Source organism: Jaculus jaculus, chromosome 5 (assembly GCF_020740685.1).
Source record: "Jaculus jaculus isolate mJacJac1 chromosome 5, mJacJac1.mat.Y.cur, whole genome shotgun sequence".
NCBI lineage: Eukaryota > Metazoa > Chordata > Mammalia > Rodentia > Dipodidae > Jaculus > Jaculus jaculus.
The window spans coordinates 167,445,966-167,453,555 of NC_059106.1; the positions used below are offsets into that span (position 1 = coordinate 167,445,966).

General features: G+C 48.0%; 1 long non-coding RNA gene across 1 annotated transcript; it reads left to right on the top strand.

Annotated features, from left to right (window-relative positions):
- Positions 1-1,136: 1,136 nt before the first annotated feature.
- Positions 1,137-6,262, top strand: LOC123460591. The gene is made up of 3 exons (XR_006637111.1): positions 1,137-1,312; positions 4,733-4,875; positions 5,930-6,262. It is a non-coding gene; the product is annotated as an uncharacterized LOC123460591 (long non-coding RNA).
- Positions 6,263-7,590: the final 1,328 nt, after the last annotated feature.

Consider the following 7,590-nt stretch of genomic DNA (forward strand, 5'->3'; position numbering starts at 1 on the left):
TTCTGGGAGAAGATAAGCTAAACACTAGAGACTTCACATGCTGGTTGCTAGTAAAATGCCGATGGATCCCTGCGTGAACACACTCCGTAGTCCAGGCTAGCCTCTAACTTGAGATCTTTCGGCCTCTGCCTCCTGAAAGCTGGTATCACAGGTGTGAACCACCATACTCAGCTTGTTGCTCTCGAACCTCATGTTTCTGAAAGGAACAGGAAGCCACACGTAACCTGAACGTGACCTCTCTGGGAGCCAAAAGAGAAACACAACCTGAGTTCCTTTCCTTTCCACTGGGACTGGGAGAGTATCGTTGCTGGGTCTCACTCTGTAACTGGTTTGAGCAAACAGGAATAACTATCATCTGAATGTGGGGCTTAATGCAGAATTTTTTCAGGCAAAAAAATTTCACCTACTAGCTACTGTGACAATCTTCCCTTCAAAGAGACACAGGAGGGAAAAGGGAAAAAGGAGTTTTAAAGATGTCTGGAGCTAAGGTGGAAAAGGTAGGCAATGGTATGGGCTGACAGCATGTGGGAAAATCAGCACCATCATGTTAATTCTGGTAGGACTGTAAACTGCTACACCCACTTCAGACCACATCTGGTAGCTTCTCCCAGTCCTCAACATGGGATATTAAACTGGAATTACCGTGACTAGCAAGTCTTTTGGGGCTGTTTGGTTAGTTTTTTTGAGATAGGGTCTCACTCTGGGCCAGGCTAACCTGAAATTCACTATGTAGTCTCAGGGTGGCCTTGAACTCACGGTGATCCTCCTACCTGTGCCTCCCCAGTGTGGGGATTAAAGGCATGCACCGCCATGCCTGGCTGTGACCAGCAATTCTATTCTTGGGTATCTAGTCAAGAGAAGTAAAACCATCAGTAACAAAAACTCATGTACGACTGTTCATAACCGCATTAATAACTTAATAGCCAAAAAGATGGGGCCGTGCCAAATACCAGTCATCTGAGGAGTGGCACACTCATGGTACAGACAGAGTGGAATATTACTGAGCAAACCCAGGAATGAAACGCGGCTGTGTGATTCAGCATGTGGGAATCTCGAAGAGCCTTACGGTGTGTGAAAGAGGTCACGCGCACACAGCCCCTTGTCCGCTGATCCCATTCATGTGAGAAGTTCAGAAGCAAATGCACGCAGAGTGAGGAGAGACTGAGCTCCGGGAGCCGGGTGATGGTGAAACGGGGAAGAATGCTCCCAGCCGCCGCTCTGCTTTGGAGACGCTGGAAACGTCTGCGCTGTGCCAGAGCGCATGCCGCACAGGCCCGTGGGCGGCACAGGCACGTCTAAATGCATTACTGGGGTGAGTTTTGGCCGCAGGTGAATCATATATCAATAAATCTGTTACTAGAGAAAGAGACAGACAGATAATTGGAAATTTCAAAGGCAGGATGGCTTTGCTTTTAAAGAAACAGAAGAAACATGCAGAAAGCTTAGGCTGATGAGCTTCATGCATTCCAAGGGAACAGTCATCTGGGGTAAAAAGTTTGCAAATGGGGATCACTCCCTGGGGAGAATTTAATCAGGATAAAGAGCCTGGGGAAGAGAAGAAGAAATAAAGTTTACCAAGCAAGGACAGATGCAAACCGAGAGCCTGACGATAACTTTTCTGGATGTAGTTTAATTTGGGGTGCCACCTGGAATGGTGCATGAATACATAGCGTCCTGGTCAGTGGGACTCCCACAAGACATGCTGTGAACCATGCTAGCCACGAGAAGCCAAGTCAAGCCCCCCAGTGCTGCTTCCTGGCTGTCCCTACATCTGCCCGTCACGGAGATCACCTCACAGCTACTGTCGTTACCTGCACAACACTGGACCCCCCAACGTTCTGTTATGGGTGACGGGGGGGTGCAGAAAAAAAGACCTCAAAATAGAAGAGGAGGTAGTTGGGAAAAAGGAAAGGTTTCAAGCTGGGCGTAGTGGCGCATGCCTTTAATCCCAGCATTTGGGAGGCAGAGGTAGGAGAATCGCTGTGAGTTCAAGGCCACCCTGAGACTACATAGTTAATTCCAGGAGAGCCTGAGCTAGAGTGAGACCCTACCTCAAAAAAAAAAAAAAAAAAAAAAAAAAAAAAGGTTTCGTGGGAGACAGGGAAGGGGGTACAAAAGAACGTTTTGGAGGGTTATGATCAAAATACATTATGTACATGTATAAAAATTATCAATAAGAAAATTAAAGATTTTGAAACATCTGGCTATATTGTTAAATTTGCTGAAATTAAAGAGTCAAATAACTTATTATTCTTTTTTAATTTAATCTATTTATTTGAAAAAGAGAGAGAGAGAGAGGCAGATAGAAAGAATGGGCACACCAGGGCCTCCAGCCACTGCAAACAAACTCCAGACTCATGTACCACCTTGTGCATCTGTCTTACGTGGGTAGCGGGGAATCAAACCTGGGTCCTTAGGTTTTGCAGGCAAGCACATGAACGGCTAAGCCATTTCTCCAGCCCAACTTATTAATCTTTTAAAACAACATGTCGCTTGATTTCAGATCAATTTGGTATACTACTGAGTTGTTGGTTTTTTTTAATTTCCTGTGTCTTTGTATATTTATCAGTCTATGAATAGTTAGGACAAAGGAGGCTGAGGCAGGAGGATTGCTGGCGAATGGAACAACACACATGGAACAAAGTGCAGCCAGATTTGACATTACCTGGGTCTTTGACAAGAGTCAGAAATTATTCTAAAATTTTTATGAGCACTTGTGATAGATATTAGAAGCAAGATGATTTTCTTTTGTGCGTAGTTGGCTGGGGACATGGGTCCAAGGGAACGTAGCTGGAACCTGTCTACAGATCAAAGTGGGGATGACAGAAGAGCCGCACCAGGACTCCTCTGTGCCCCACTTCAGCCTCGCGTTACCCCACCTCCTGAACGACTGACTGTAGTCTGAACGCACGAGGGAGGATGGTTGTAGGTGGACAGACATCGGTCTTAGAGGTCACTGAAAAAAAGGACCCACTTCCTGTTTCCCTAGCAACATTAGAAAGGGAAGAGACAGCCTGGAGACATGGCTTGGCGGTTGAAACACTTGCCTGCAAAGCTTAAGGACATGGGTTTAATTGCCTAGTATCCACATTAAGCCAGATGTGCAAAGTGGTGCATGCGTCTGGATGCATCTGGAGCTCTTTTGCAGAGGGTAGAGGCCATAGTGTGCCTATTCTTTCTCTCACCCTATCTGCCTCTTTCTCTCACTCTCTCTCAAATAAATAATTTTTTTTTTTTTTTTTTAAAGAAAGAAAGGGATCAGACACTTCCTCCAGAGGAGAAGGGACAAAGTCCTCTGGTCCTGGGAGCCCATCAGTCACTCCCTAGTCTGGAGACCATCTCTCACCTATAGATGCGCTCACAAGGTGGAAAGAGGAAAAGAATATTTCCTTAAGGAAATAATGTGCGTTACCTGCAGAAGCCCTCCCTTGGTGCAGCTGCTCATTGACCCTAACTTTTCTGAGTTCTAACTCAAAAAGCCTAATTTCTCCTTTTCTTTTTCCTTTCTTCTTTGGACGCCAGCAGAGATCCTAACAAGCTACTCTGATGTTCTGGGGCTTTTCTATCTTTATGTTCCCAGCTCCAGGCCCCCCACCCAACATACCCTCTCTCATTCCTACAGGGGACGATGCTGCTTTTGGGAACCTTCTTCTATATGTTCCTTACCTTTTGCCCTCCTCACCTTCTGCTCTGTAGACCTTTCCAGTAAGCTGGCTTTGGCATATTCTTGTCCTAGAGATCAACAAGCAATCACAAACTGGGCAGCTTACACCAAGAGAGACTTATTCTCTCTCATTCTGGGGAGATATCAGCAGGGTCACTTTTTTCCCTCCAAAGGCTTCTGCCTCTTCCAGATGTTCCTTGGCTTATGAAGAGTTGAATCTAATCTCTATCCCTGTCACCTCATTGTCTTTCCCTCTGACATCTTTGTATCTCCAGTTTTTTCTCTTGTTTATTTTTGTTGCTTTTAACTTTTTTTTTTTTTTCAAGGTAGGGTCTCACTCTAGCCCAGGATGACCTGGAATTCACAATGGAGTCTCAGGGTGGCCTCAAACTCACAGCAATCCTCTTACCTCTGCCTCCCAAGTGCTGGGATTAAAGGCATGAGCCATCATGTCCGGCTTGTTTTTAACTTTTTATTGACAACTTTCATAAATGTATAGACGATATATCATGATCCTAATCCCCTCCTACTACCACCCTTTCTCCCTTCCCAAATCCCTACTCTATTGAATCCCTCCTTCCTCTTTCCCAACTGCTCTTCCTTTCGTTGTGATGTCATCTTGTTTTCCTTCCTCCTCTTATGCGGGTCTTGGGTAGGTCGTGTCTGACACTGTGAGGTAATGAATATCATGACCACTTTGTGGCTAGAAGACAGCATTGTAAGAAGTCACTCTTTCATTTTTCTGAAAATGGATATATGGCCCACTTGTGAGATTCTTAAGGATTCATCTTGAGATTTTTGGACTTGGACATATCTTTTGGGAGAGACATAATCCAACCCACCATACTTGACCTTTAGAATTATGACTTCTTGGTTTTGTGGCTAAAAAGTAAAATGCCAGAGAGGAAGATTACAGAGGCCAGTGGGAGGGTTGTGGGCCCAGGGTCAAGGCAGTGGAAGAAAACAGGCAGAGCAAGACAGGAAAGGCTTCTGTTTGGAAGGTCTTGTGGCCAACTTGTTTCATGTCTCCCTTCTTCCACCTTTACTACAACACCTATACTTTTCTAGATAAAGACAGAACAAGCCTCCTTCTCAAAACACCCAGTGAGGCTGGCCAAAGAACACATAAGAACGTGTAAGCCTGGAGGTTGGCCACGCCATCTGGAAAACAGACGTCCGTCTGGGCCCCAGTGCATGCTCACTGCGGTGGGGTGAGTGAGGCACTTTGAGCCTATGCAGTAGTTTACTGGGCAGAGTAAGTGCGTGCACATAGGTTGCTGGGGTGGAGTCGAGGAAAACATAAACCAGAGGCTTAGGAACTCTGGGTGTTTTCCCAGTGCTTGCCCCTGGGAGGCTCAAGAACCGAACACGAACCCAACTTCAGGGTAGAGGAAGATGGGAAGGGCTGAAAGGGAGTCTGTGGGGTCAGACTGCGTGGACTCAAATTCCAGTGCTACCTGCTAGATGACAGGGGAGGGGTGCTTCATGTCTCTCGGTCGGAGACCCCTCACCTATAAACTGGGGGCTCAGAAATGTGCTTGTCTTGCATAGTTGCAAGGTTCACTAAGATGCCGCTTGTGAAAGACAGCGTCGATGTTTGATGAACATCAGCTGCTCCAGTTAAAGGGGGGGAGTCTCCATCTTGCTGTTGGTCACAAATAATGAAAGATCCTGTTAGCTTGGTGAGTGAAGCACTCCCCCAAACGAAGTTGAAGAGGTTTTAAAAGAGGTCAGAATTGTTAAGTCCCAGCAGTTCTGCCTGCAGCTGCAAAATGCCAAAGACACAAGGAGCCCTCTTCCCCTTCAGCTGGCAGCAGACGCTCCTCTCCCGTCTCCCAGCGGAGAGCTGGCGCTCCAGGCGCGCGGTAAACTGAACGGGGCCCTGAGCTGCGCATTGTTCTCGGGAAGGCCTGGCCTCAGCCCAGTGTTCCAAGAGGTGACAGTGCTGAGAGATAGCGACAACCCAGCCAGCAGGGGTGACTGAGAAAAAGGCGCTGAGCCCCAGCAAGTGTGGCAGAGCCGGGGCATCCTGGGTTATTAAGGATGCCCACATTTGCACGGTGTAGAGAACAATTGTCAAGTTGCTAGCTGTCAGCCCTGAATGGTGTCTGACTCTGCAGATGAGCTGGTGGCCACAGGGGTCAGACAGACTCTCCGATGTCATTTTTTTTTTTTTTTTTGAGGTGGGGAGAGGGGAGTCTGGAGCAATGGTTGACACAAAACAACTCTTATTTCACCTCATTTCTCTCCCCCCTCCCCATGCAGCATGGACAGAAAGTCTTGATTTCACATAGCCGGGGACCTGGCTCATAGCTCGCTCACCCGATCCATCACTGGAAGAAATGGCGAGGAGACAGGCGGCATGTGGCCGAGGATGGCGCAGAGCTGGGAACAGGCAGAGCCTCCCAGACGCGTACGGCTGAGCCAGCCTAACATAGCCCACCGCTGAGATGGATGAGAATGACTTCCGTCTAGGCTAGGCGTAAGGTGACACTGTGATTGGTTTCTGACCCTGGGACCGGGCAGCCAGGACACACAAAGGCTGGGCTGTCGAGCTCCAGGATCAGAGGGTAGACAGCATGGAACCAAGAGCAGGCCTTCGTTCTCACCTGCCTTCTTTTTTTTTTTTTATTTGAGAGCGACAGACACAGAGAGAAAGACAGATAGAGGGAGAGAGAGAGAATGGGCGCGCCAGGGCTTCCAGCCTCTGCAAAGGAACTCCTTGTGCATCTGGCTAACGTGGGACCTGGGGAACCGAGCCTCGAACCGGGGTCCTTAGGCTTCACAGGCAAGCGCTTAACCGCTAAGCCATCTCTCCAGCCCCTCTCCTGCCTTCTTAATGCGTTTCTTATCCCGTATTCTAGCAGCTCTAGGGCACTGCCGTGGACGTGCACGCCGCGTTGCTGGGAGGAGCTTCCAAACAGACACAATTTATGGGAGGAAGGGATTTACTTAAGCTTACAAATCCAGGGAAAATTCCATCAGTGGTGGAAGAAGCTGGCCCCTTCCACAGATCCAAGCAGAGAGAAACCACCAAAAACCCAGCAAACACAAAAGGCAGGACCCTCCCCACCGCCGGAAGCTCAGACTTGCTCTCTCTATACCTTTCAGCTGGCATCGGATCCGCCCCCAGTGACACACCCCTCCCGCAGGCTGCTGGAGACTTAAATAGGAAGTTTAACTTTAATTAAAAGATGCCTGAGGCTAGGGGACATGTAGTTGAACTACCACATGCATCAAACACGTCTCTCTCCACCTGGCTCCCACCTACATGGGAACAGAAGCGTGTGGCAGTCTCCAAAGACACATGAATTTGACTGGCCCATATGTGCAACCTGACTCATGCCTGGGAAAGCATTGGAAGAAGACTCATTTTCTGGTCTGGAGAGATGGTTTAACAGTCAAGGCACTTGCCTTTGATGTCTAAGGACTCAGGTTCAATTCTCCAGGTCCCATGTAAGCCACAAGGTGGCACATGCACCTGGAGTTTGTTTGCAGTGGCTAGAGGCCCTGGCACACCCATTCTCTCTCTCCCTCCCTCTCTGTCTCTCTCTTCTTTCTCTATCTCTTTCCCCCTCTCTGTCTCAAATAAAAAATACAATAAAAGAATACTCGGGCTGGAGAGATGGCTTAGCGGTTAAGCGCTTGCCTGTGAAGCCTAAGGACCCCGGTTCGAGGCTCGGTTCCCCAGGTCCCACGTTAGCCAGATGCACAAGGGGGCGCACGCGTCTGGAGTTCGTTTGCAGAGGCTGGAAGCCCTGGTGCGCCCATTCTCTCTCTCTCCCTCTATCTGTCTTTCTCTCTGTGTCTGTCGCTCTCAAATAAATAAATTAAAAAAAAAAAAGAATACTCATTTTCTCCCCAGATATTTCAATACCACATACAGTTTTGGAAGCTGCAATGAATATCTACCCATGCAGGGAGAA